General features: G+C 31.6%; 3 pseudogenes across 3 annotated transcripts; 1 reads left to right on the top strand and 2 right to left on the bottom strand.

Moving 5' to 3' along the window:
- Window positions 1-444: 444 nt before the first annotated feature.
- On the bottom strand, window positions 445-5,409 carry LOC105150733 (putative multidrug resistance-associated protein lethal(2)03659; annotated as a pseudogene). The gene is made up of 6 exons (XR_015548041.1): window positions 4,965-5,409; window positions 4,612-4,879; window positions 4,205-4,438; window positions 3,712-3,990; window positions 3,206-3,639; window positions 445-755 (listed from the first exon to the last, which is right to left on the bottom strand). The product of XR_015548041.1 is annotated as a putative multidrug resistance-associated protein lethal(2)03659 (transcript).
- Window positions 5,409-11,834, bottom strand: LOC147906798 (putative multidrug resistance-associated protein lethal(2)03659; annotated as a pseudogene). Its single transcript, XR_015548040.1, has 3 exons — window positions 11,680-11,834; window positions 6,458-6,727; window positions 5,409-6,325 (listed from the first exon to the last, which is right to left on the bottom strand). The product of XR_015548040.1 is annotated as a putative multidrug resistance-associated protein lethal(2)03659 (transcript).
- Window positions 11,835-17,471: 5,637 nt separating this feature from the next.
- LOC105152751 (uncharacterized) lies at window positions 17,472-26,523 on the top strand (annotated as a pseudogene). Its single transcript, XR_015548039.1, has 4 exons — window positions 17,472-17,506; window positions 20,739-21,326; window positions 24,919-25,260; window positions 25,980-26,523. The product of XR_015548039.1 is annotated as an uncharacterized LOC105152751 (transcript).
- Window positions 26,524-27,130: the final 607 nt, after the last annotated feature.

Raw genomic sequence — 27,130 nt, 5'->3', positions numbered from 1 at the left:
CTCGTGCCTGGCTCCCGACTATTATTTTGTGATTATGTGCCACCCTTAAGAGCGGCCGCGTAAGACGCATTTCGGTCACGTTTAACATCACCCGTCATCCGATCGCCTACGAAAATCTTAGCTGTGAATGTGCGACGAAGTTGCGCCACGCTCGTAAGTGCGGTTGCAATATATATATATACGAGGTCTGTTCAAAAACTATCGCGAATTTTGTGTTTTTTCAAAAATTATTTATTTATTCATGATTATCTATTTTGTCCTCTTCAAAGTAATCCTCATCAGATATTATACTTGTGCCAACGTTTTTTCCAATCCTCGAAGCACTTCAAAAAATCATTTTTTGTGATCTTGTTCAGCTCCTCCTTCGATGCTGTCTTTATCTCCTCAATCGTAGCGTAGCGTCGTCCTTTTATGGGCCTCTTCAGTTTCGGGAACAAAAAAAAGTCACAGGGGGCCAGATCTGGGGAATACGGTGGCTGCGGCATCATTAGTGTGTTGTTTTTGACCAAAAATCAACGATGTGTGAGCAGAGGCGTTATCATGGTGCAAAAGCCAATTTCGCCGTCTCATGCCCAAATCATTGGTAAAAATCGAATGGCATGAGCCAATTGATATGTTTAGGTCCTCAGCAACTTCTCTAACGGTGATTCGACGATTGGCGAATACTATTTTCTTCACTTCATCAATGTTTTCGTCTGTTGTTGACGTGCTCGGGCGTCCGGCACGCTCTTCGTCGTTCACATCTTCTCGGCCCTCTGAGAACATTTTGTACCACCGATAAACGTTGCTTCGGTCCAAGCTTCACCATATGCCACAGTCAACATTCGGAATGCGTCCGAGCACTTAAATTTGTTTTTCATACAAAATTTGATAGATTCTTTGATCCATTTTTTGGAATAGGCAAAAATCGAAGACGAGCCAAAACACGTGCAAGCAAAGCAGCTATAAAAAATTAACTGAACATTCAAAATGGCCGAACTTGTCGGCATAAGTGAGAGACATGAGTACCAACATAACGCCACAAAAAAATCGAAAATCGAATATACGTAACCCGCGGAAATTCAAAATTCGCGATACTTTTTGAACAGACCTCGTATATATATATATATATATATATATATATATACACACACACACACACACACACACACACACACACACACACACACACACACACACATATATATATATACACGTATATATTATTAATTTTGTATGTATATATATATATTGTATATATATATATTGTATACGAGTACATACGTATGTTGTCAAGGTCATGGACACTGGAAGTACCTTTTTTATATATTTATCGAAAGATTTTTAATTGTTTCAGACTGTGAACATTTTGACGCATAATATCAACAAAAATTGGTTACAATGTAAATTATATAATAGGGGAGACCGGGGTTAGTTGAAAATAGAGATAAGTAGAATAATCGAGGCTGCATTAAAAACAAAACACGCGAGACATGCGTAAATATGTCTGAACACGCAGCAGCGACTGCCGCTAAGTCTGTGTAATATCTTATTGCGAACACATCTATGATAGAAGTTATGTCACAATTTTAAAAAATCGTACACCTAAATAAATATTTTTATTCTTAAAGTTTTTGTTTTACTTTTCGTATATGATTGTCTGAGATATTTGATTTCTACTTAGTAAGTGTAGTTCTTATTTAATAAAGACCAATAGATTTTTTTTGTTATGTGTCTCTGTTATCGTATATTGTTAATATTTTAAAAAAATGAACGGATGGGGATAGTAGACTAACCACAGCACGGAACTGTGTGACTCATTTAGTGACTCTTATAATACTTATTCAAAATTTTATTTCACTGAGGAAAAGAAATGTTATAAGTTTAGTTCCCTCATGTCCAATCTCGAAAACTAAGATACTACTTGTTCAACACAAAATGAACAAATTTTGCAAAAAAGAAGTATTGTTTACTCTGCGAAGCGAATGTTTGTGTTTAAAATATATTTTTATAAAAGCTTTATTAATATGTAGCCAAAGATGTAGCTTAAAATACATTAATCTTTATTTTAATAATCTTAATCGAATTATCCCGGTCCCGGGGCTAGTTGAATCAGATACAGAGAGGAATTAGAAAAATGCATTTTTTTTTCATATTAGTTATCAGTTTCTCCTTATTATTGAAATTCTCCTTATTATTGGAGTTAGTCAAATGTATGTAGTAATTGGTGTAGAATTCATTTTTTCGATAAGTCTCTTAATTTTATCTAAAAATTCGAAACTGAAAAATGAATCTATTAGCCCCGGTCTCCCCTATACATATGTACTAATCCAAAAATAGTTCCAGAAATCAAAGAAAAGGTAATAATAAAGTACTAAAAATAATAATATATATTGGATATATGTTTACAAATATTTTATACATAAAAATGATAAAAATTTCTTCAAAATTTTTTTTCCATTAAAAAAGAGAATTTAAAAAAATTATTAATTTCTAAGTGAGAACAAACGTACACAATCTATTCGATTACAATTCGAATTATCCAATTATGTAACCGTTGATATTCCTTTGGTGTTCCGAGTGCTTCCAATATGTCGTCTAGCAAGTTTATGTAAGCACATTTTCAATTCCTTTAAAAATCATATTGATAGATTATGCGACATAAAAAAAATATTATAATTTTATATTTGAATAAAAATTGTTATTGCAATATGTATGGAAAATATTACAGATATGATATAGGGTGTTTCTTAAATAACGGATCATGGTGTTATTTCTGATTAATTCGGAAATATTTAGAAATTAATATTTCGTCAACCATTGCGAAAATTTCAAAACTGTAGACGACTTTTCGATTCAATTTTTAATTAAAAATAATGTTTTATGATTAGCGTGCTATTTAAGAAACACGCCTATAGTAATATAAGCATTAATTAAATTTGATTTATTCGAACATTTTTTATAAATCTATGATTGCCTATAACTATGACATCTGTAAACTCCTTTAATGATATGACATCTGTAATAAAGTAGATATTCGTACAGTACAATGATTTTACTGTCATATCACACCCGTGACAAAGTAAATATTTGCATGTCATCATGACTTTGTTGCGATTACTGTAACTTCATTTATTATGGAGAATTTATTGATATATAATTAATCAATCAAAATTTATTGTCTTCAAATGATATTTAAATACAAATAAGAATCGTAAAGACTCACTGCGAATCAATATTGTCGTGACTTCATCGAGAACGAGCAAGCGATTGTTTTTCAAGATGGCTCTGGCCAGGCATATGAGTTACCTCTGACCGATGTTGAAGATATCGTATCCAGTCCAGTGTAACATCATTCAGCTGGACTTGCCGCAACACCTCCCATAGCTTGAAGTCATCGTATTGATTAAATTCAGATTGTAACATAGACTCTCAGAAAAGAGCACAGGTTTCTGTATAATGGTTAATAGGTATAATGGAGATTTTGCAGCGCAGTTTACTGAGGTCCATCGTGCTTGTGTCCCGACCATCGATTTTGATCTCGCCTTCTAGACCTTCATTGAACAAGCGGAAAAGTGCCGAGATCAAGGAGGACTTGCCGGCGTCAATTCGTCCAACCATCCCAATTTTCCAGCCAGGCTCGATGGATGCATTCAGATTCTGTAAAGCCCGATTATGTGATAAAACACAAATAATGTTTGTAAGAATGAACATTTTCGATCTATTTTATACCTTCAATTTATTTTATACCTTCAAAACTGGTGAATCATCGATATGATATTTCATGTTCACATCCTTTAAAATCAATTGTCCTTGGGATGGCCATGTAGGTGACGGTGGATTGTCCGAGGTAATAGGTTCTTTCTTAGGAAGGTTCATGTACTGAAGAATCCTTTCCACGGAGGTCATCAATGACACCGACTCGCTAAACTCGACTGTTTTATAGTATATTGTAGACGAACGATCAGAACTGCGATATTGCTAGACCTGCTTTGCTGCCAACTATACTGTCTGTAGTATAAAGAATAAAAAGAACTTGCAATAGTCTGATGATTGAGAAAAAGAATCACACACTGAAATAAGAATGAAAACATAAAGTTTATTTAATTCTACTAATTAATTCTTCTAAATTGTAGCCTTTTGAATCTTTATGAAAAATTTAGAAAAAAAATTTAACTCTCCTTAACTAAGAACTTATTAATTAATTAGATATATTATAATTTACTAGTCTCATTCATTGGTATTAGACAAAAGCAAATGCAGGCGAGGAACAGGCACATTATTAAATCCGCAACGACAGCTATAGCGCATGTTAAAAAGAGATACCACGTGCCGCTGTGACGATCTTGCAACTCATCAAATTGTTTTCGCATTAATTTCTCGATTTCAATGCCGTTGCTTCTGATCGTCGACAAACCATTCAAAGTGGCATTTACGTATGAGAATATGGGACTCTTCACTGAAAACGCAAAAACATATTCAAAAAAATTTCTGAATAATTTATTAAATTTCGGGAAATGTAAGAACTTAAAAATACAAATTCTTTGGCAGGAGTTCACGAATTTAGATCTCAGGATGTAATATATACCGCACTTTTTTCTAATAACGTGTTACTTGCTCTAATATACTTACTTACGCCTTCGAGACGTTTGAGGTCTTGACCAATCTTCATATAGGATTTCGTAGCGAAGAAAAACAAGATGACTAGTATGGCTATCAATGTCAGCATCCACTGATTATCGCCTCCATGATAATTGTACCACATACTACTTAAAACCTCTTGCCTCCAATATTAGTTTGGACAGCCACTCATCCATGATGCCCATATCCTTCGAAAATCTGTTTAAAATTCTTTCTGGAATACAAAAATCGTTAACTCTCTGCAAGAATCGAGAAAAGAAATTACAAGTCCAGGAATCGAAATCGATGTAAGTTCGATAATTTATTAGAATGAAAATGCTCGTAAATTTTCTAAACAAATAAAACAGAATCGTGGCGAATTCGTGACGAATTCGTGAAGAATCGTGGAGAATTAAACAGCGTGGTAGCGATGCAGGTGATGATGTAGAATGTGTATACGTATATGGCATCCGTAGTGCTCAGCAGGCCGTCCGGGTTCAACGTGAAGATCAACCCAAGGAAACTATCGTTATATATATCCGCGAATTGTTTGACATCACTAGTATTTTCAATACGCTTCACATCCTCCAAAGTAGTCCAGTATGACAGCCAGTAATCACTCCCGGTAGTGGCGACCTGACTGAAGATCATCAACAGTACAAATAGCGTGAAATTATTGCTATCGTCATGCAGATATTCCTTGCACACTCTGCCGGCTATTCGACTGTGTGCCGTCATCTCGGCTTCCGGGATGTTCTCCACATAATCCGAATTAGTGTCCGAATGCTGCACGATGGCAAAATAATAATCTTATTACTTGAATTTATCTTTCATAATAAATGTAATCTGAATAAAGTTAATTTAGTTTAAATTATTTAAAAACGAAAAAAATAATGCTAAGAAAATTGCTCGGAAAATTACTTCGAGGAGCCCTGAGTAAGGATTATGGAAGCTGGAGTGCCGGGATTTAATTCTTTCAGTAGTAGACGTAATATAGACGATTTGCCTATTGCATCGACTATAGCACACAATTAACCTGGCTTGATAGAGTCAACGTCAATTGGCCATTGATCCAATTGGCGGAAACCCGCTGAAGCTTTACATATACCGGATGGTCAGATAATCTTTGATATTCGGATAGAACAATACTTCCATTTCTCGAGATGTATCAATCTATAGTTGTCTGTACTAGTTGCTTCCTTTGGTTCCTGAGATTTAAACTGAGATTTAAATTCACAACTTCGTGTGTTTTCCGAGAAGCGTGTCATGTTCACTTCATCAATCAGCAAAAAATTCTGTAAAAATTAAGTACACTTTAATACGTGACAATAGAAATATAACAATACTTACAGATTTAAGTTCACCGTAAATTAGAAAATAATATGATAACATATACTTCCAATCTATTGAATGACATTATTAATTCACCCAGCAGTATTAGCTTTTGTGGAAAGTACAACGCGACGAGTTGAAGTATGTTAAAGTATGTCGACATTTCATATCAGGAGTCAAATTATTTCATAAGTCATATCAGGAGTCAAATTATTTAGACAAACGTTATCAGGGATAACATGAAGTAGACGGTCAATCGTTCAGTGAAGTCTATGATGGCCAAATATGCGGCGCATACTACGAGAATTTGATTTACTTGATCTCCAACTTTCTTATTACTGATTCTGATTACCATCTGGCTGAATGGTTTCTCCTAGGTGTACATCTTCATCACCTGAACCGAGAATTACCATCTCATAAATTTGTTTCATAAATTTTTTTTATAAATGATACTTGGATGTTAATATTTTTATTCAGCTTTTATATCATTCAAGAATAAAATAACTAAACAATTTTTTGAGGATACCTGTATCCTAGCTATGAGTTCGCTTATCAGTTGCACTCTTCGGTCGATCAGAGGCGCAAATGGTTCTGAGTTTGAGATTCAAGAAGCAAAGTCCCTTGTCCTGGTAGGACGATGATTAACAATGTCCCGATGCCGACAAAACTCGAAATACCGACTTTTTGCCACATTATTGTTCCTATGATAGCGATCTGCAAATAAAAATAAAGCCCGGTCAGTTTGAACAGACAATTATTTAAGAGCAAGTTCGAAACAAGTGAAAAGAAGATGTCTTATGTTTTTACAGTTTAAACTAATTCACGAAGTTGTAAAATGTATACAAATAGCTTATATGCATATATAATCTATAATAGATTTTTTACGAATTATACTACAATTATTAAAATTTATACTTATCAAGAATCTACAAAAGAGATTAATAAATTTAAGTAACTTTTTTCAAGAGTATGATCAAAGTGCTGTTTAATTACCGCGGTACACGAATACTTTCACGCATGATTCATATGTAATTCAAGTACATTGTTAATTGATCGAAGCGAATGACATCATTGTTGAGAAGATTCATGATCTGTCCGGTACCGGTTTGGTTTATGGTTGCTGTGTTCAACTGCTATGTACACAGCATAATAATAGAGTTGAAAATAATAATAATAATTGAGTAATAGATCTTTTCACTTTCTTTCGCTCCGTCCATACATTCATCAATACATACAAGCACAACATGAATTTTTCTTTGATTGATTTTCACAAAAAAGATACACAAAACTCTATGAAAACTGTAAAAAAAACTGAATAAAGCAGCTTAATATATATTAGAATCATTCATCTCATAATCAACATCTCTGATTGTGAGATACACACATTCCCTTACATGCTTATTCTCTTTTTGTATATTATTATTAATAATAGTATTTGTATAAGTACGTTTCTATGATTTTATAATGTTTAATAATTTTGATTATTAAATTATAAAATTTATTTAATTATAATATTATAAAAAATTATAAAAAAAGTTTTTTCTACTTGTTATTGCAACAAGTAAAAATTGCAATTTTTTACTTAATTAGATTTTTGTCTATTTATAGTCTCCGGTAAAAAATATTTTTTTCATTTGTAATCACATTTCATGTATAAAAACAACACTATACAAAATTATATAAAAATTTACATAATTATGTATTGTATAATTTATTATAAAATTAAATGTGGACATATTCCGTATACATATATAAATCTTTGGAATATGTATTATAATATTTCAAAAAGTATTTGAATACTGAACAAAATTATTGTTCTAGAATTTCTTGCAGAATGATTCTTGCAGAATCTAACGCGTTCAAAATATAAAATAACAAGTCAATAAAACTAACTTAATCTTTTTCATTTCTATAGTCACTTGAAGCTTTCAGAGCAAAATTTGTAATATATGTACATATTTTTTTAGCATTTAATTTTTCATTTAAAAATTATAATTACTAATAATCTATAAATTGATATTATTATACTTTTTATTAGGTTTATAATGGTGCTGTTCTTTTTGTAAATGTATAATTGCAGGTAAAATGTTGTGTGGTGAATTATTCACAAATAATTTCCTGTCTTTAAAGTTTGGAGATCTGTTCTAATTTAAAACCTTTTAAGTTTCAATTTTTGTAGCATATCAAAATATTTGTTTTTGTAATATTTATAATTGCTAATTTCAAAATGACAAATGAATGTATCATTACTTTATCCTAATATCTTCCTCATTATAGGCACCTTTAATGACTATCAATAACACGTTTGCTGGTATAATATCCATCGCAGCATGATGTGTCTTTCGAGTAATCTTATCTAAAATATAACAGCTCGGTAAAAAAATTCTTGTACATAATTATACATAAACGTTATACATGACTAATTTATACTAGATGGGGTGAAAAGTAACCTCCTTGACCGCCAGAATGCGCCACTACTGCAAAAAAGTTTATGATGCCTTGTAGTCCGTTCATATTTAGGCAGACATGCCAAGTGGCAGTGCCCTTAGTTTTGTTTGAGAGCTGATTGTTGTTGACGTGTTTGCGAAAACGATTTTCGTTCTCTCATAAAACATTATTTTTTGAGAGGCAAAACGGCGAAGGAAACAAAAGAAAAGTTGGATAAATATTATGTGGCTAATACTCCGTCAGATTACACGTCAAATATTGGTTTCGAGAGTTTCGTGGTGGCCGCAACTCCACTACCGATGAAGTCCGCAGCGGCAGGCCCTCCGATGCGGTTACCGAGGAAAATGTCAAAAAAATACATGAAATAGTGTTGGCTGACCGGAAAGTGAAGGTGCGCGAGCTAGCAGATGCTACAAAGATTAGTACTGAGCGAACACGCCATATTTTGGGCGAGATTCTGCATAAGAAAAAAATTTTTTTCATTCCCAAGGAGGTTACTTTTCACCCCACCTAGTACGTAGTTTATTTGTAATGGTTATAAATTGTGTACAACTGTTTATGCATAATTACGTATAAAAAATTTTTTATCGGGCTGCTATATTTTAAAAGAGATAAGATCACTCAAAAGACCCGTCATTCCGCGATGGACATTTTACCAGCAAACGTGTTATTGATAGACATTGAAGGTCATATCTATATTGAGAAAGATGGCCAAATATTCATTGTCATATTTTTGAAATTAACATTACAAATACAAACAATATTGCATATTAGAATATAAATATTACAAAAATAAATGTCTGAAAATTGCTATAGAAACTTCAAAAATAAAAACTTCAAAAGTTTTAGATTAGAACAGTTTGAAGTTTAAAGATGAGAACTTACTTGTGAATAATTGGTCTGTTCACATTTTATCTTGCAATTTACATTTACAAAACAAATAAAAAAAATAGTGCTATTATGTATTATAAAAAGTATAATATGAATTTGTAGATCATTAATAATAGTTGAGTATAAAAATTAAATATTTAATATATGTATGTATATATATATATTAGGTGTTGGAATTAATTCGTAGCGTTTTTTAATGAAAGAATGTTATTTATTTCACGTGAGCATTAAAAAATACATTAATGAAAGTACTTTTAAAACTTATAAATACTTTGTAAAACGCTACGAATTAATTCCAACACCTAATATATATATATATATATATATATATATATATACATTAAAAATTTTGCTCCGAATGCTTCAAGCGATTATAGAAATAAATAAACTCAATACTTATTTTTATGATGACTTGTTATTTTATATTTTAAATGTGTTAGATTCCACATTATTCTACATAAAATTCTAAAATAATAACTTTGTTCAGCATTCAAATACTTTTTGAAATATATTATAATACATATTCCAAAGATCTTTTGCGCTGAACACAATGTTGTTGATAGAATTTGCATAGTTTGTCAAGATTTTGTGTAAATGTGGGGATAAAATGAACGAAAAATAACATTTTTTTGTCATTTTAATATTTTTTATAGTAAACAATATTAAGTGAAATGAGCTGATAAGTGTTTTAACACAAACATTTATAAAGGAGAAGTAAATTATTTTTAGTCAAAGTGAGTCTTGGTGTTCAATAATATTCGTATATACAAGTGACTGTACAAATATAATTATACAAATACAATTTTTTACAATAAAATAAAAAGCTGTTTTGAAATTATGTCTACGGAAACAATTATACAAGTAACTTAACAAAAATAAATGATACGGTCATATCCTAAAATTTATTTGAAAACTCTTTTGAATTGTAATTTTAGACCCGATAAATTTTATTTAAAAATAAGATTTTGTTTTACTGTAAAAGATATTGAAAACAGTAAAAAATGCTATTTCATTTTGCCCATTTCATCTCAATTTACCCAAAATTCTGATTACACAAATTTTACTAATGGCATTGTGTTCATCAAGAAAAAATTTTCGGGATATGTACATTGTACTTCGGAGAAAAAGAAAAGTGACTTTTTATCGAACAGTGTAATAAGCGTATGCAAACAACTGATAAACAATAAACGTGCAAGATAATAAACTCAATACGACGCACTATTTCTTTAAGCACTAAATAAATTTTTTGCACTAAAGGAAACTTTTCAAATAATTTCTTAATTAATTACAATTAAAATCGCACATTAAAATTGATCACTTCGCCTAATAATTTTAAAATTGAATCCTTACACATCGATGTGAGTCCAATGTTATTATATCTAAATATGAAACATTGCATATTGATTCAACAATTCCATAAAAGGAATGTATAATTATTGCTTAATATGTTAATGCAAAGTAAACTTTTTCCAACTAGAAAGAAACTATTTTCTCTTTCTAGGAAGAGTTTAATTGAACAAGTGCATGGATTCACAAACAGAGTTGGGAAGTAATGCATTATTTGTAACATTGTTACTTTTTCGTTACGTTTTTTGATAATGATCGTTACTTTTTTCTGTCTGTAACGCTAACGGTAAGATTACATTTTTGTAGTAATGATAATGATTTGACCATTACTTTTATCGTTACTTTAATTTTTATTGGATGGGTTAAATTGGATTATGTTGTTCGATTACTGGCGCTGAAAGATGTTTTGTTTTTATATGTCTAGAAATGTATTTCCAACCACCCAAGTTGTGTCGTTGTTATAAAAAATAAATGAAATGCTTAAAAATTTTTTTAATGCTCGCAAGTATACAAATATATATTTACAATTTAACATTGTATTATTTATAATAAGAGATTATTAATTGCAATAAATACAATTACAAAATGTTCACTTTCTCATTTTTATTTCTTAAAAAATATTTTATATTTTACATTTTAGACTGCATTCCAATAATCTCTATCAGTATTGAAAATCTGTAATTCACATTACATGTATTTTTCAGTGCTGAAAGTGAATCTTAAAATACATTTTTAAAAATGACTTTAATGTTTAAAAGCCATATATTTAATTTATTCGGTAATTGTTGAGTTTAGCTCCCAATGATTGTTTTTGCCAGATTTGGCTTTTGTGTAAAAACGCGTCGAATAAAATTAATTTTATCAATATCGTATGTAAAGGAATTAAATAATATTCAACAATATCTCGAAAAGTAACTATTCATTACTTTTTCAAGTAATACGTTACTTTTTATAATGGATAACTAGTGACGGTAACAAGTTATTTTTCTAAATAAAAAGTAACGCGTTATTTTTTTAAGGTAACGTTCCCAACTCTGCTCACTAGTTAATTCACATTATTACCTTCCGATAGAGAAGAAAATTGCAGGCGTATCCGCAGGCGTATTATTAGTAATGATCAGGAAGGTGATGTAGATCATCACTTCATTTGTTTTATGTTTCGCGTTAGGATTACTAATGAAGTATTTGATGATCCAACTTTGCAAGATCGATACCATTACGCTACACTAAAAGGGAAAAGTTGAAATTTAATTCTCCCCTCTCCCACCAAATAAATTTATAAATTTAATAAATCTGAGAAGAGCGAGCAAAAAGGAGAGAGAAAGGGAGAGAGAGAGAAATCTCAGATTAATTCCGATTAATTTTTTTCTTCTTCATTAAGTATTAACTAAATCTAATTATATATAGGGATGCACCAGAAAAAGATTGCTGAATATCTGATTTCTGGCAATTTTTTCCGAATATCTGATGCATATTTAAATCTAACAAAGGATTAATGTCTAACAGAATAAATTTTTTTATTATTATTTCTTTCTCTTGTGGGAATATCTTACAACACTTCTTTCCACATAAACACATTTAATCTAAATTTCGTAAATATTAATATCACATGGTAGGTATCTCTTTTTAAAAGTATCAATATACTTGGATAAAGAGCAGATTCCGATTATGAAATATGACAACCAAAAGGTTTTGTAGACCGCCTTGTACAATTTTGGACGAGACTCATTTTTCAGCGGCACTTTCTGCCCATTTTTTCTTACGACATATTCCAAGTTCTTTAGTTTATCCAGCTCGCGATTCCAGTATCTGGACGAAAAAAATGCATTAGGATTTTAGAAAAGACTATTAAGTTATTAATTTTATTTTTTAATTTTTCTTTCTTCGTATTTTGCTGCGTTCTCATTTTAAAAGGTTCAAAGAGTATATAATGTAAAATAATGGTGCCGCAAAATAGAATATCAAAATTATACGATATATGCATATAATATAAATTGCATTTTTAAAACAATTGTTAAGATTTGTTTATTATTTCACGCCGGTAGAATAATAAAGTTCGCCGGAGGCGAACAACAACAATAATAACAATAATAATAACAACAACGCCAGCGATCACCCGACGCTGCCGACCGACAGGACCGAGGCGTTGGTGCTCTAAATCTACGAAGTTCCGCAGACGTGATGACATATTTTCCTTGTTTGTCTCTGGATCTCTGTCTAGGATCTTCTATTGCTTTTTAGGACGCTTTGAAATAATATTTCTAATAAATTCTAATTTCTGAGATTTCCTATTCTTGATTCAAGAATTAATTTTTGATTAAAAACGGAGAAACATTATATTCTAAATAATTGTCGCGAATTTTTGCAATAGGTTTTGTTACTTATGTAAAACGATCATATTTTTTTAATCACTATGATCTAATTAATTTAATTCTGGGAAATATTTACGAAATCGATTTAATGAAATTAGGCCTACTATGTTATATCTACTTCTGTATATCGTATTTTTTAACAGAGATTCCAGGAAGAGAAAGAGAGATGAAACATGTCGAAAACGCGACGATTAAAAACGAGGACTTTTTGTTGTTGCCAGTTTATATATTATATAATGAGCGACTATCAGATTTCTTTAGTTAGTTGAATATTACGTTATGTGATTTTTGTTGACTCAGGGATTCATTTGAATTTATAAGCCGAAGGTATCTATGTGTAAATATATATATATATACATATACTTATATACATATATACTTACATATATATACATATACTTATATATATATATATATATATACATGTATGTATACATATTTGTTAGATTGTATCATGTCGAATTGCACTATAGAATATTACCAAATATTTCAAAGTGTTTTCTGAAATGTAATACATATAATTGTAATATCTATATATATATATATAAATAAAACGGCGGAAGCAAAGTTGTACACCTAATATATATATATATATATATATATATTAGGTGTACAACTTTGCTTCCGCCGTTTTCCTATAGATGGCTTTAGCGGTAAGTGGTGGTCGAAATAAATAGATCATAGACGTCATACAATAAACTTGGGCATCTGTCAACATAACCCCGAAACATTAGTCGATTTGTGTCTGCATCATAAAGTTATTCTTGATTGAAAATGTCAGTTTACGAATCAAATTCTCGTCATTTGCGGGAGGTTTTAATTTTCTGCTTCAATATGAAGAAATCTGCGGCTGAGGCTTATCGAATGCTCTCAAATACTTATGGTGAGGCCGCTATTAGTGAAAGAACGTGTCGTGAGTAGTTTCAACGCTTCGAAAACGGTGATTTTGATGTCGAAGACCGGCATAGCGGTGGAAGAGAGGAGGTTTTCGAAGATGCAGAATTGGAGGCATTATTTGATTAAGACTCGTGTCAAAATCAAGAAGAATTGGCACGATCATTGGGAATGACTCAATAAGCCATTTCAAAACGTCTCAAAGTTATGGGAATGATTCAGAAGTAAGGAAATTGGGTGCCGTATGAGTTGAAGCCGAGAGATGTTGAACGGCATTTGTTTGCTTGTGAACAGCTGCTTGAAAGGCAAAGACGGAAGGGATTTCTGCATTGCGTTGTGACTGGGGACGAAAAATGGGTTCATAACCCCAAGCGCAGAAAATCATGGGAAGTTCCCGGCCATGCTTCCACGTCGACGGCCAAACCGAATATTCACGGCTCCAAGGTCATGCTCTGTATTTGGTGGTACCAGCTCGGCATAGTGTATTATGAGCTGTTAAAACCGACTGAAACAATTACAGGCGATCAGTATCGAACGCAATTGATGCGTTTGAGCCAAGCATTAAAAGACAAATACACGGCCGCAATACAACGAGAGACACGGTAAAGTGATTTTGCAGCATGATAATGCTCGACCTCATGTTGCGAAAGTGGTCAAGACATACTTGGAAACGTTGAAATGGGAAGTCCTACCCCACTCGTCGTATTCTCCAGACGTTGCTCCCTCTGACTATCACTTTTTTCGATCAATGGCACACGGCCTGGCTGAGCAGCACTTCCGGTCTTATGAAGAATTAAAAAATTGGATCGATTCGTGGATCGCCTCAAAAGATGACCAGTTTTTTTGACATGGGATTCGTATGCTGCCCGAAAGATGGGAGAAAGTAATAGCCAGCGATGGACAATACTTTGAATCATAAATGTATAACCAGTTTTTTACAATAAAGCTTCGAATTTCGGAAAAAAAACGGCGGAAGCAAAATTGTATATCTAATATATAAATACAACATACAAATATTTTCGTGCCAGCTGTATTCAACATAGCAAAAGAAAGATAATAAATAATAAATATACCAAATGATATTTTGCAAATATTACCTTTCTTTTCTTGCGTATTCATGGATACCACTTTACTCTTCAGAATAATGTTTCTTTAAATCTAAAACCGAAGGGAAAAACAACTGATATATTTCAATAATGTTGATTGAGTTGGAAGGGACAGAATATCTTTCCTGCGTAGATGTTCATATAAAGCAGAGTTTCGCATAAGTATGTACTCGTATACGCAGTCAGAAGTGTTGGCGATCCTGTTTTCCTGCTTTTTTTGCGACTGAGAAACATGCTTGAAACCCCCCGGCAAGTATAATTTTATTTGAGCCCCCGATAAGTCTTCAATTGCTTTTGCAACAAAGGAATCTTATTTTTTGGCACATCTTTCATTGAGAATGTTAATTTTTTTTCAGTATCACTACCTACAAATACAATACATGTAGTTAGAAATACAGTTTTACATTACGACATTTATGCAGTATATATTTATTTTATTTTTAAGACGTTTATTTTGGCGCATTAACAATTTCTTGGATCTTGTTATTTTATTTATTTTCGCCTCTAGTAATTTAAATTCCTTAATCTTGTTTCTATTTTTATTAGTGCACTTCTTGCATAATATAGCACTTCTTGAATAAATTGTTCTTTTGTAGAAACCCATCACATCGCCAATTCATCCTGTCAGAATTAATCAAATGCCGAATACATTAACAATTTTCGTATATATAATACAATTATAACAGATACTTAATTTGCACAACGGCCAACAATATCGCCTAACACCGTCCGAGTACATACACATTTATTACATACACATTAAATATTGTTAATACAACAATATACAATAATTAATTTATGATACAAAATTTTATATATACAAGTTTGTATATAATTAAATTAATTATTTTTTAATAACCTTTTCGCATTTTTGAAATTTTCGCGTACTTTCATATTATGAATGAAATGAAGTATGTTGACAATATCTTTCTGTACAGAACTACACATTTTATCCTAATCGGAATATAACCAGAAACACTTGCATATTTAGATCATCATAAATTTGAAGACATCGTAACACTTCATTTTTGTCAACTGTTAAAATTGTGACAGATTTTCCATTTTCACTTTCGATTGCACCCATGAACGACTTGAAAGCGATATGTTCGAGTATGTTGACACTAATATTTCAAAGTTTAATTTTTCAGAAATATTGTTGGTATCTTCTGCGGTGGATGATTTTACATCTTGCACAATTGCCGTTTCTCGAGGAATAACATTATTGAACAAGGACGGTATTTCTATATTATACATCATCACAATCGTCATCGTCAAATTTGCCAAATCTGCTGCAAAAGTCAATTCATGTTCAACACTGGACTTCCTTTTTGAATAATTCTCGGCAACTATCGGAATAGTATTTGATCTCAATTTGGTCCTCGCTCTTCCTCTATTAAGATTCTTGGTTTTTCTTGGACATTTGAATCATACGTGGCCATCAAGTGTCGGGCTGTTTAAGCACGTTACTTCTTTATTCCCTTCGCCACATCCTTTTCTGCTATCAAAAACTCCTCACTTCTTAATGATTCCTTATTTCGTTATTTAATTACGTTGATGTCGTCTACGTTCCGGCTTTTAATCAATAATTCCTAAATTATGTACAACGTATCCAAAATTCTTGCCTCCGCTTCTCCTAGTGCGTCCGTAAATATACCTGTGTATGACCATATATCTATGCATTACCAGAGATCTGGCTGGCTTAGGATATGACAACGTTTTATTCTGCACCTGTACTCGTTTTTCGTTTTTCCTTTTTTTCGCTTCAATGCTCCTCTATATCTTCGATGCCTCCTTCAGTTGAACTCTGAACTTCATTTTATTTTTGATTTTAACTATCGTTGCTTAATCGCAGTTTTTTGTTGCTGGTAAGCTTTGTAACAATAGTTTTGCTGACGCCTAACCATTTACAAGCTACTATAGTCTATTTTATATTTAATGTTTGTGTCTATTACTCTGTTAACATATAATCTTTTTCATAGAGCTTTGCAATAAAATAAATTAAATTTAAAAAAAATTTATTTTGAACAGATCATTTTAATGCTTACATTATTATAATATAACTCTTTATCTGTCACATTTCCTGTATCATCGCAATAACAATTTTTTTCTTAAATATAAAGTTATAATAATTATTTTTTGTGACTCATAATCAATCAATATGATTTTTTTAAAGGAATTGAAAATGTGAATTTGCTACAGTAGACGACACGTTGGAAGCTCTCGGAGTGTCAAAGAAATACCAAAGGCTATGTAATTGGATAATTCGAATAATAATCGGATAGATTGTATACATTTTTTTTTCGATTAGCATTTTATCATTTTAAGTTTAATTACTGCCATATTGGATTTGACATCAGACATTAGAAACATTTCTGATCATTTACCCGTCATGCGTCATTATCTTAAGTGCTCTGATTTCTGCAGCTATCCTTGGGTTAGTATTATACTTTGAAAACTATTTTTATTGACATTGTGCGTCAAAATGTTAACAGTGTGTAAATACTTAGAGATCTTAAGGTAACATATAAACAATGGGAGTAATCTTCATCAGTGACCATGATCTTGACAACATATGCATGTTATCTACAATTTAATACTCAAAGTAAGTATTGTATGTACAAAACATGTACATACAATACTTACTTTGAGTATTAAAAATATACTAAACAACAGTTTTTAAAAATAAATAATTAATCACTACTTTTTATTATTAAATATTTGTAAGATGAGCATGTTTAAAAAACTGTGAAGAAAGTAGTGTTGAGTAATGTAATCGAATAAACATACGGTCAGAATTTCGATCTCCAATGAACTTGATTTTGACATATGTTATCATAAACAAATAACGGCAAAAGTAACGGTAAAATTCTCTTCATAAACTCCTCTAACTCGTCCCTACTTATTACCGGCTCTCTCTCTCTTTACTTCCTCGTCTCTTCTTTTTCTCTGTCTCTCTCAATTCCTATCTCACAATCTCATAATTTTCGATATATTCGGTATATTTTGACCCTTCTTGGTCCTTCTGTCATCATGTCTCCATCAAATGTCAGATTGTTTTCTTTCATCTATTCTATCCATTTTGCTATATTGTTATTACTACTCAGAAACTTCTAGTGATTCAATTTCTTATAGTCTCTCTTTTTGATTATGCCAATGTCATGTACATTCCTGCTCTAACTCAAAAAACGTTATCCTGCGTCCAGCAAATCCAAAACAATTGTATTCGCTTCTCATATAATGCTCGTAAGTTTGATCATTTACTCTCCTTTTCACAAAATTTAGTTGGCTAAACGTTCAATAGTGTTTTACTTTTTTATACTGTCTCGTTTACTTTGGTGCAATACTCTCTCTTAACTTCGCAACCTTTTACACTTCAACTATAAATTTCATTCTAATGATATCCGTGACATCCGTTATCATGACTCCTTATCTTTTCCCTTGTACCACTCTGTCAAATTCCATCCGTCTTTTCCTATGTTGCTATCAAAATTTCTAACATTCTTCCTCCCTTTATCCGTTTACTCTTCTCTTTCTCTTTCTTCTTTTTGAGCGATTGTGTCCTTTATTATCTTATCTTATTTTGTAACTCTTATTGATGCACACAAATAAATTAAATTAAATTAAATTAAATTAAAATGTAACATAAAAAGTAAAACCGCCATAAAAAAGTAATGATAAAACTATGGTAAAAATAACTTCCTGTCTCTGAGACTGTAAGAGAGAGCTGCGCCGCATGTCGACAAGTAGTTATGATACAAGTAGTTATGATTGAAGAATCAGACGTCTCCGCAATAGAACAGACTTCCATATTCAAAACGTCGAAGGACGTAAATATGTTTCAAAAAATTCTTATAAAAGCTCCGTATAAAAGTTTTATCTCTGCAGTGTTTGCAGCATTCATGCAATTATTTGGACGGCTCTAGAAGCGCAATTGTGTAAAACTCGTTTCTGCTGTAAAATTTTTACTCTCTTCTCAAATGTCCCCGCGATTCACCTTAACGTTTGTAATGGGATAAGCATGAGCAATGTTACTTCACAATTTCAAATTAGAATATGACGAAATAATGTGAAATTGGAATTTACTATTGTAGATTTTTAGCGATCAATCTTGATTCAATTGTCCGACCGGCTCGAACTAAGAATTATTATCTTAGTTTGCATATTTTCAAAATGGCAATAGTTTGAAAAAATAATTCGAATTTTTCTCACATTTTTCCTTTAATTTGATCTTCAAAAAAATAGAAAAAAATTAACGTAGTCTATTAATTCCAATTTGAGCGATAATAACACGTTCTCTAAATATAACTATAAAAAAGTAAAAGGCAGTCGGACTAATAGTCTTTTTGGAATTGTGATTATCATATTCGAAAATACGGTTTCAGAAAAAACACGAATAAAGATTTGAAACATTTTAGTACAAATATCGCTTCGTTTTCCGTTAGAAGCGAAAGTGACGCTCAGAAACTCTGCCCTATTGGATAGAAATGTTCTAGAATGATTTTGAAAGGTTGAATATAAATAATGGCAAGCGGCGATTATAGCAATTGATTGGTGCGCACCATTTAAATTGATCAATCGGTTTCAAACACCATGTCATTTTAATTTATATTTTGGACAATTTTCGTTTCTCTCAAAAAACGTTTTTATGGGATATTTTTAAAACTAAGCTTTAAAAAAAAACGAAAAAAAATTTTACCTTTAAAACGTAAAAGATCCCCGTAACAAAATGCATTTGTCTAATTGTTTTTAACAATTGTTTAGCAATTTCGTTTAACATTTCTCGATTTACTTTAATTGATAAATTATTATCTTCTATAAGATATGTGGCTTCCTTTTTTGTTATTTGATAACGTATTATAGATTAAAACGACTGAAACTTAATTATACATTTTGGACAAAACACAATTTAAAATTCTGCTCCTCATATATGTATAAAATATTATATTAAAGTAAATAATAAAATTCTAATTTAGTCCGACTTCCGATTATTTATTAACGCAATTAGCGTTAATATGCTTATACATAATGCATATGTTAATAAAAAATTATAATTATATCTTTTTCAATTCAGATGTCTAAGCTCCAGATTTCATCAAGTCAATAAACGTTTACGTGTATTATATTTTGATCCGATTCGAAAGTAGTACAGATTACAGAAGACAAAATAGATCCATCTTTGTGCATCAGCGGATGACAGGAGCTAAGAATCATAGTCAATATATATGGATTATAATGTAATAATTATTTAATAGAATTACTACACACGCATGTATATATGTATAGAGAATGTCTCAAGTTAGCAATATAAGGAAGCAATAATTTACGAAATGTTATAGGTAATTTCTCTTGCACATATAATTGACATGACATTAAATATCTCGTAAACTATTAATTTTTATAATTGTAATATTCTAATACTTTTATGAATAGAATAATGAAATAAATCATGAATCGAATATGAGATAAATTAGCTGCAAAGATAATATATATTTGTTTGTTTCAGTATTATTTTAATTAATTTATTTTTTAATTAATTTATTTTTTAAACTAATTAATTTATTAATAAAACACCAAAAATCACAATTGATAATAACAATTCAATTTAGTGAAATTAATTCTCAACTATGCTTTTGCACAACATAAATTTTTATCAGTGCTTCCAACATAATTTCTTCCGTATTTTCTATTTTTCTTAATTCAGCAATTATAATATTTTTTTCTATTAATTTCGCAAATGAAATAATAAAAGTCCTGCAATTTCTTTAATATCTGTATTATATATACTTTTTACTTTGTACAAAAATACAATTAAAAAATACTCTTCTTTCGTTCATAGGGGTGTTGTCTGTCTGTGGCTCGGATCTTTGTCAGATCCCTTGCACAAACGCCACGCTGCCAATCTCTTGGAGTCCCGGAAGAAGAATAACAACGGCCGTGTGGTAGTAATCAAAGATGGTTACAAGCAGACCCTGCCGGCCAATGACAGGGAGCTCTTTAGCAGCGTGCTCGATCCCTCGGCAAGGATAGTGGCGCCCGATCGCCAGCATCGCGTCAATCCTCCGAATCCCATCAAGCTCTACAAGTGCAGCGAGTAATCGGGCAAGTACAAGCTCGCCGAACTTCGGCCCGATTATACGCGACGATCTGACTTCTAGTTCTGTGTACTTGGTGGACCGAGGCGAAGCTGGTGTCTGGGCCTGGGTCGACTGTGATGTCAATGCGTGGGAAAGATTAGAGGCCGTGAGAAACGCACGGGGTTTTATCAAAAAGAAGGATTACAGTGACGGCATATCGGTGGCCAGGACAACGAAAGATAGAGTTGGATTTGTTTTATCGTGTGATAGATGAATCTCTTTCGGAGGTACACAGTATTGTTTACAAATTTCTTAACTCTTTAAGTGTGGGATCTCAAAATACAAGAGTGAGTTTAAAATGTATAAATTATTTTCATAGATAAGAAAAAGAATTTATATATTAACAATAAATAAATAAAAATAAATAAATAGAAATCACAATTATATATTAAGGTTTTCGAGGTTCAGAATTATACTCTTATTCTACCCTTATATTATTAAAGCCGCTGATTACGAATTTAATGTTAGAATTATAAATCTTCAAACAGCGTTTTAAATACAACACAAAATTTTGCAAAATTTATAATAAAACGTATTGTACATAATTCTAACGAACGTGGTTTATAAATCAAACATATAAAAAAAAGGAGCATGAAACCACAGCACTGGATGTTGTTTTGTCACGCCACTAATTGAGATGCACGAATTGGATTGGGATAATATTAGAATTTTAGATACAGAACAATCATTATTGAAAAGAAGAATTTCTGCAATGATATACATAAAAAGCCAAATAAGCAGTATCAATAAGCAAAGTGATACTGAAGGTTTACCCGATGTTTATCTGCCTTTTCTAAAGAAAGATCTCTCTCTCACATTTAATAAATAATTCTAGAACAATCTAAACTTTTGACATATATATAAATAGCGGTAACGTATACGATATGACAAATAATAATACACAATGTCACGACGAATTTCTGCGTAAGGGAAGTGCTTAAGATTCATCATTTTTTCTGTAAAACAGAACAGGTAACAATTCAATTCTCATACAATTGACTAGAAGATATTAATGATAGGTTAATTTTTTAAATTAGAATCTGGAAATTCTTGTTCTATATAACTTGTAATATGATAATTGGCGCTGCAACATTATTGTACGATGCATCTTTACAAGATGAAAGAACACATAGTTATATACATAGTTATATTATATACGACGGCTGAATTTAATGTCAGATACAAATGCTGAATTTGTTTCCCTGAGGACTATATGTAATTCTGCGTTTTACTAATATTTGTAATTTTACTGAAAATGACCAGATTGTGGCCGAAACGTCTAAAGATTTTTTATTAATATAATGAATAATTAAATTTCACAAACAATATCCAGTGCTGTGGTTTCATGCTCCCTTTTTTTATATGTTTAAAATATATTTTAACACACATATTTAAAAAAAAACTATACAATATAAAAGAAAGTGTATCATTTATTTTATATAAAATTTTTATTTCAGTTGTTTAAAATAAGTGTTTAAAAATGTAAATCCTACTATATTAATTTTTCAAAAAAATAAATTAAAAAATTTTTATTCGAAATTTGAAACCCTTGAAAAACTAAGAAATAATTTTCGCATAATTTTAATAATATTTATAAAAGAAAACTATTAATTCAATGACGTCTATAAACATCATACACTCAAGAGGTCGAGAATAAATGTAGATGAATGTAAACAAACTTAGCAGCCAAAAAAGATAGACGTATTTAAAAATAGAAATTAATTATGGATGATTGAAATAAAAATAAAATGATTGAAATAAACTGACAGAAATTGGGCTTAAGCTTTAAGAATTTTTAGGTTTTTTTTAAATCGTAATAATAATACGTAACAGACAAACAAGAAATAAAACGAATAAAACAAATCAAAAGTCACGAACCGGCGGAAACGAAGGCGCTGTTGAGGGGCTGGGAACCTTCAAAAATGAGACCGTTGACTTTTTCGATTACATGAACGAGAGGCCCAGGATGTCGGCCGAGTGTCAGCTAGTGGACGACGGGTCTAGCGAACGAACTTTGTGGAGGGTCGAACTAAAAGAGGGCATGGTCCAGGTTGAGGATGATAAGGGCATCTATTACGAGAAAAAATCTGCTACGTGATGCTGTACAAGTATGGACAGGGACGAGGTGTAGAAATATTGTATGTGGACTTTACTTTCTTCTCGTATACGCAAAAATAAAAATTTCTATGCAGAAATAAATAAAAAATATTGGAAAAAGGGCGAGAAAGCTTTTTCTTTTAGTCTACACAATTTTACACGAAATATCTAAATATTAAAGTCCTTAGGGAAACAAATTCAGCATATGTATCTCACATTTTTAAGAATTCATGTTTAAAATTTATGAAGGTTTCTGAAAAAATATTTAAGAATTCTTCAGATTTTCTCAAGATTATCTTTCAGATTTCGAAATTACAAAATAAAAAACTTTAAGACTATTTAGAATTTATAAAAAATTTTATAAAAAATTTTAGGAAAAATACGAACTTATCTCAGCATTTTTGAAGTGTTTCAATTTGTTTTATAGAAAAATCTGAGAAATTTTTTACAGAATTATGAATTATTATACAAAAATTTTAAAATTTATATAGAAATTCTAAAAATTTGTTTATCAATGTGACATTCATTTCATTACTGTAAAAATATTACTGTAAAAAATTTCAACGACTATATCTCTCTTCTTCAGGTTTACTGTTGGGAAGGCTAATTACTGTAAAAAATTTCAACGATTATATCTCTCTTCTTCAGGTTTACTGCTGGGAAGGCGTCCACTCGATTAAAATGGATCGAGGTTTGCTCGCTGTTTCAACGGTAGCTTGCCGTCTATCTGAAGAGACGAACGCGCAGTTGATGAAGGCGGTCCAAGGCAGAGAACCACCTCATCTCTTGAACGTCATCGTAATTCGCGCAGTGTCCCCATTATTCGATTAAACAAAAGTTTAAAGAAATAATTTAAAAAAAAATATATATATATATATATATTTTTTATATATATATATATATAATAATATCGATAATCAAAAATAATGAATAATATTAATAAAATATCAAAAATAATAACAGCGAATATGAAATTTTTAACAAAAACTTTTAACTTTTAAGAATCTTTCATCTTTTTCTTTGACACTGAAGAGAATTCTAATTTGAACCAAAATATGAATAGAGAAATGAATTAAAGCTTCAACTTGATAGATTGATTCAGTTGCGTTTTGAATTGTTCGTTTGCATCCATTTATACATTATACTATAATACAATTTAAGATAAAATATCAAAAAAGTTTGTATTATGGAAAGAAAAAAATAGAATAAAAAAAATTTAAATGAAAAAAATTTGAAAAATATGCATCTTAAAGAGAACGTAGGGTTCGAATTTCTATTTTTTATAATAAAGATTCTCGGTTTGCAGCACCAAAAAAATATCTGGTTAGAGTGTTCGGCTCGACGCCATTCACTTCAAAAGTGGAACGCCCATTATGAGCAAGTAGCTGAACTCCAGTGCGGTATTCATCCTTTTCTTCAGCGTTCCGATCGTCTGGTGCGGTGACAAGAGCACTGGCTACGCGAGACAAACGTCGCGACGTCTCGCGCCTAGAAACGCGCCTCATCACTGAAGGTAAAGAAAGTGACTTCTGGGGCGAGCTTGAAGGTAAACCGAACGAAGAAATAGAACATCTCGAATCCCAAACAACACAAAGTCTAAAATTGACAAAAAAGCGTCTTTAAGTCGACTTTCAGACATAAAAAATGTCTTATGATCCGATTTTAGACACTTTTTGTTGTCTGAGATGTTTTTCTAAGATCACATTCATTATCACAGACGTTATGATGATTTATCCTCCTCAGGAGTAGGTGCCTACAGCACGGAGACTGAAGAAGTCGGGGAGGAGCTAAACAAACATCTGTTTCAATGCCGAACCGAGAATGGCCTCTTTGTGGACGAGCAGATCCTTGGATTTCGACAGAACTCTCTAATATCGAAAGCTGTTTGGTTGCTGGATGCTGGCAGCGTGATCTGGGTATGAATAGGCAAGTTCTCCAGCCCGAGGATGCTGCAAGAGTGCGTCGAGGATGCGATTGTGTATCTCTATACTCATCCCGCAGATCGAAATCGCAACACGATCATTTCCGTGATCAAACAAGGTGAGTTCCAGGCAACACACAATCAGTTCGAAAAGATCCTTTCACGATCGATGACGTATTTGTCGAGCTAATATTTGTAAAGTCGAGCTAAAATTTGTAAGTGATAAAAATTTAACAAGGAAATACAGGAAAGTATTTACCTCCAATTTTGAATTTTTAATAAATTGTAGTCTAAATCAAAATAAGATATATTTATTTACGTGCCTATATTTTTAGAAGGTAAAATACTCAAATTTCTTTTGAAGCGAATTCGTCAAAACTATAAAAGATGAAAAAAAACGTTTCAAATAAAATTTATTTTATTGAAATTATTTCAAAAGTAATAACGGTAAAAAAATTTGTTAATAAAAAATAAAAACTATTTTTAAAATTCTTATTATAAAGTACTCTTAGAATCATTCAATTTTTATTTAAAAAAATTGTTTCGATATTCGCTTCGAAAAAAAAATAACTGAATTTATCCGAAGGAAAAATTCACGTTTTATCTCCTAAAGTGCGAATGCACACATATAAAAAAATATATGCTTCTTATTTTGGCCTAGACAACATATTAAAAGTTTATTAAAAAATGAGAGAGGGAACTTTTTTTTAGTAGTAGCTTAATTTAGCTAATATCTTTTATAGATTTATTTTTCAGTCCTTTCTATCGCAAAAATTTTTTAATCTTTATGTATTTTTTTTTACATTTTGTCTATATTTTTATTTTCATCGTTTCTTAGATTGGGAGCCAGCTACATTTATCGGACTGTTTGACAATTGGAACCGTTCGAAATCTTCTGTACTCTGCTGGAGGATACAGATCAATAGGCAAGGATGCAGATGACCTCGAAGGTCACCACACTTCGACAATTATATCAAGTACCCGCCCACAATGCTGAAAAGCGAACCGGATAATTTGCCAGTGTGGACGTTAGACGCAAAGAAATGCACCTGACTTATGACAATTTCATTGCAATCTTCAAAATGGAATCCGCGGTATTCGAAAAATTACCGACATGGAAGAGACAGCGCCTCAAACAAGCTGCTGGACTCTTCTAATGATGTTCTTTTAACTTCGATTCCAATTCAAATATTATCTCTTTTCTTTACGGAATCAGAATTTAGAAATCATACATTTATCTTTACCTTCACAATATTTTTATTACAAGAAGATCGAACTGATTTTCAACCGTTAAATCTCATTGTTTGGAAAAATGTATTTATTATTACATATAGAATGCTAGATTAATTAATAGAGTTCTATGCAGACGTGTCCATCACTTTTTCCTCCTCCACAATGATTGGCTGTATAGTCTTTGTGAGCACCGATGTAGTACCGGGCTTCGTAACGTAGTGACTCTGTCGCCCGCCTTTACGTGGCAGATATATGGACGCAAACTATCGACATGCGTTTGAAGATGCAGGGCTCTCGTTGGATCTGAGCAAGAGCGTTGCGACCCGCACGATGTCGTCGTACCAATGTGTCTGCGCGGTCTACTAACAAATACGTTCGCAATTCAGAACATGAAGATTTTAAATAAGGAACCTACTTATCTATATATATCTATATATCTATATTATATAAGAATCTCTCTATTAAATTCCTGTAAATCAATTCCCACATATATTAAGATCAATACACAACTCTACATTTGACTCATCAATTTTGTAACGTTTATTACGTCCTCTCTAAATCAATCTATTTGTAACCTTTAATTGTCACTATTTGTGGGCTACTCAGTTTTCTTTGCCTTCCCCTTTTTCCCCTTCTTCTGCCTTCCCACCCCCCTTCCATCCCCTCGCTCTCTTTTCTCCTTCCCGCCCCCACATTTGCTTGTAGAGCGCCTGAACATCACCAATTCTCCTCCGTCGTCTTTTTTGTATCAAATTC

This window comes from Acromyrmex echinatior, chromosome 17, assembly GCF_024713525.1.
Source record: "Acromyrmex echinatior isolate Ae372 chromosome 17, ASM2471352v2, whole genome shotgun sequence".
Lineage (NCBI taxonomy): Eukaryota > Metazoa > Arthropoda > Insecta > Hymenoptera > Formicidae > Acromyrmex > Acromyrmex echinatior.
The sequence above is the reverse complement of the archived record's forward strand: the minus strand, read 5'-3'. Positions and strand labels throughout refer to the sequence as shown.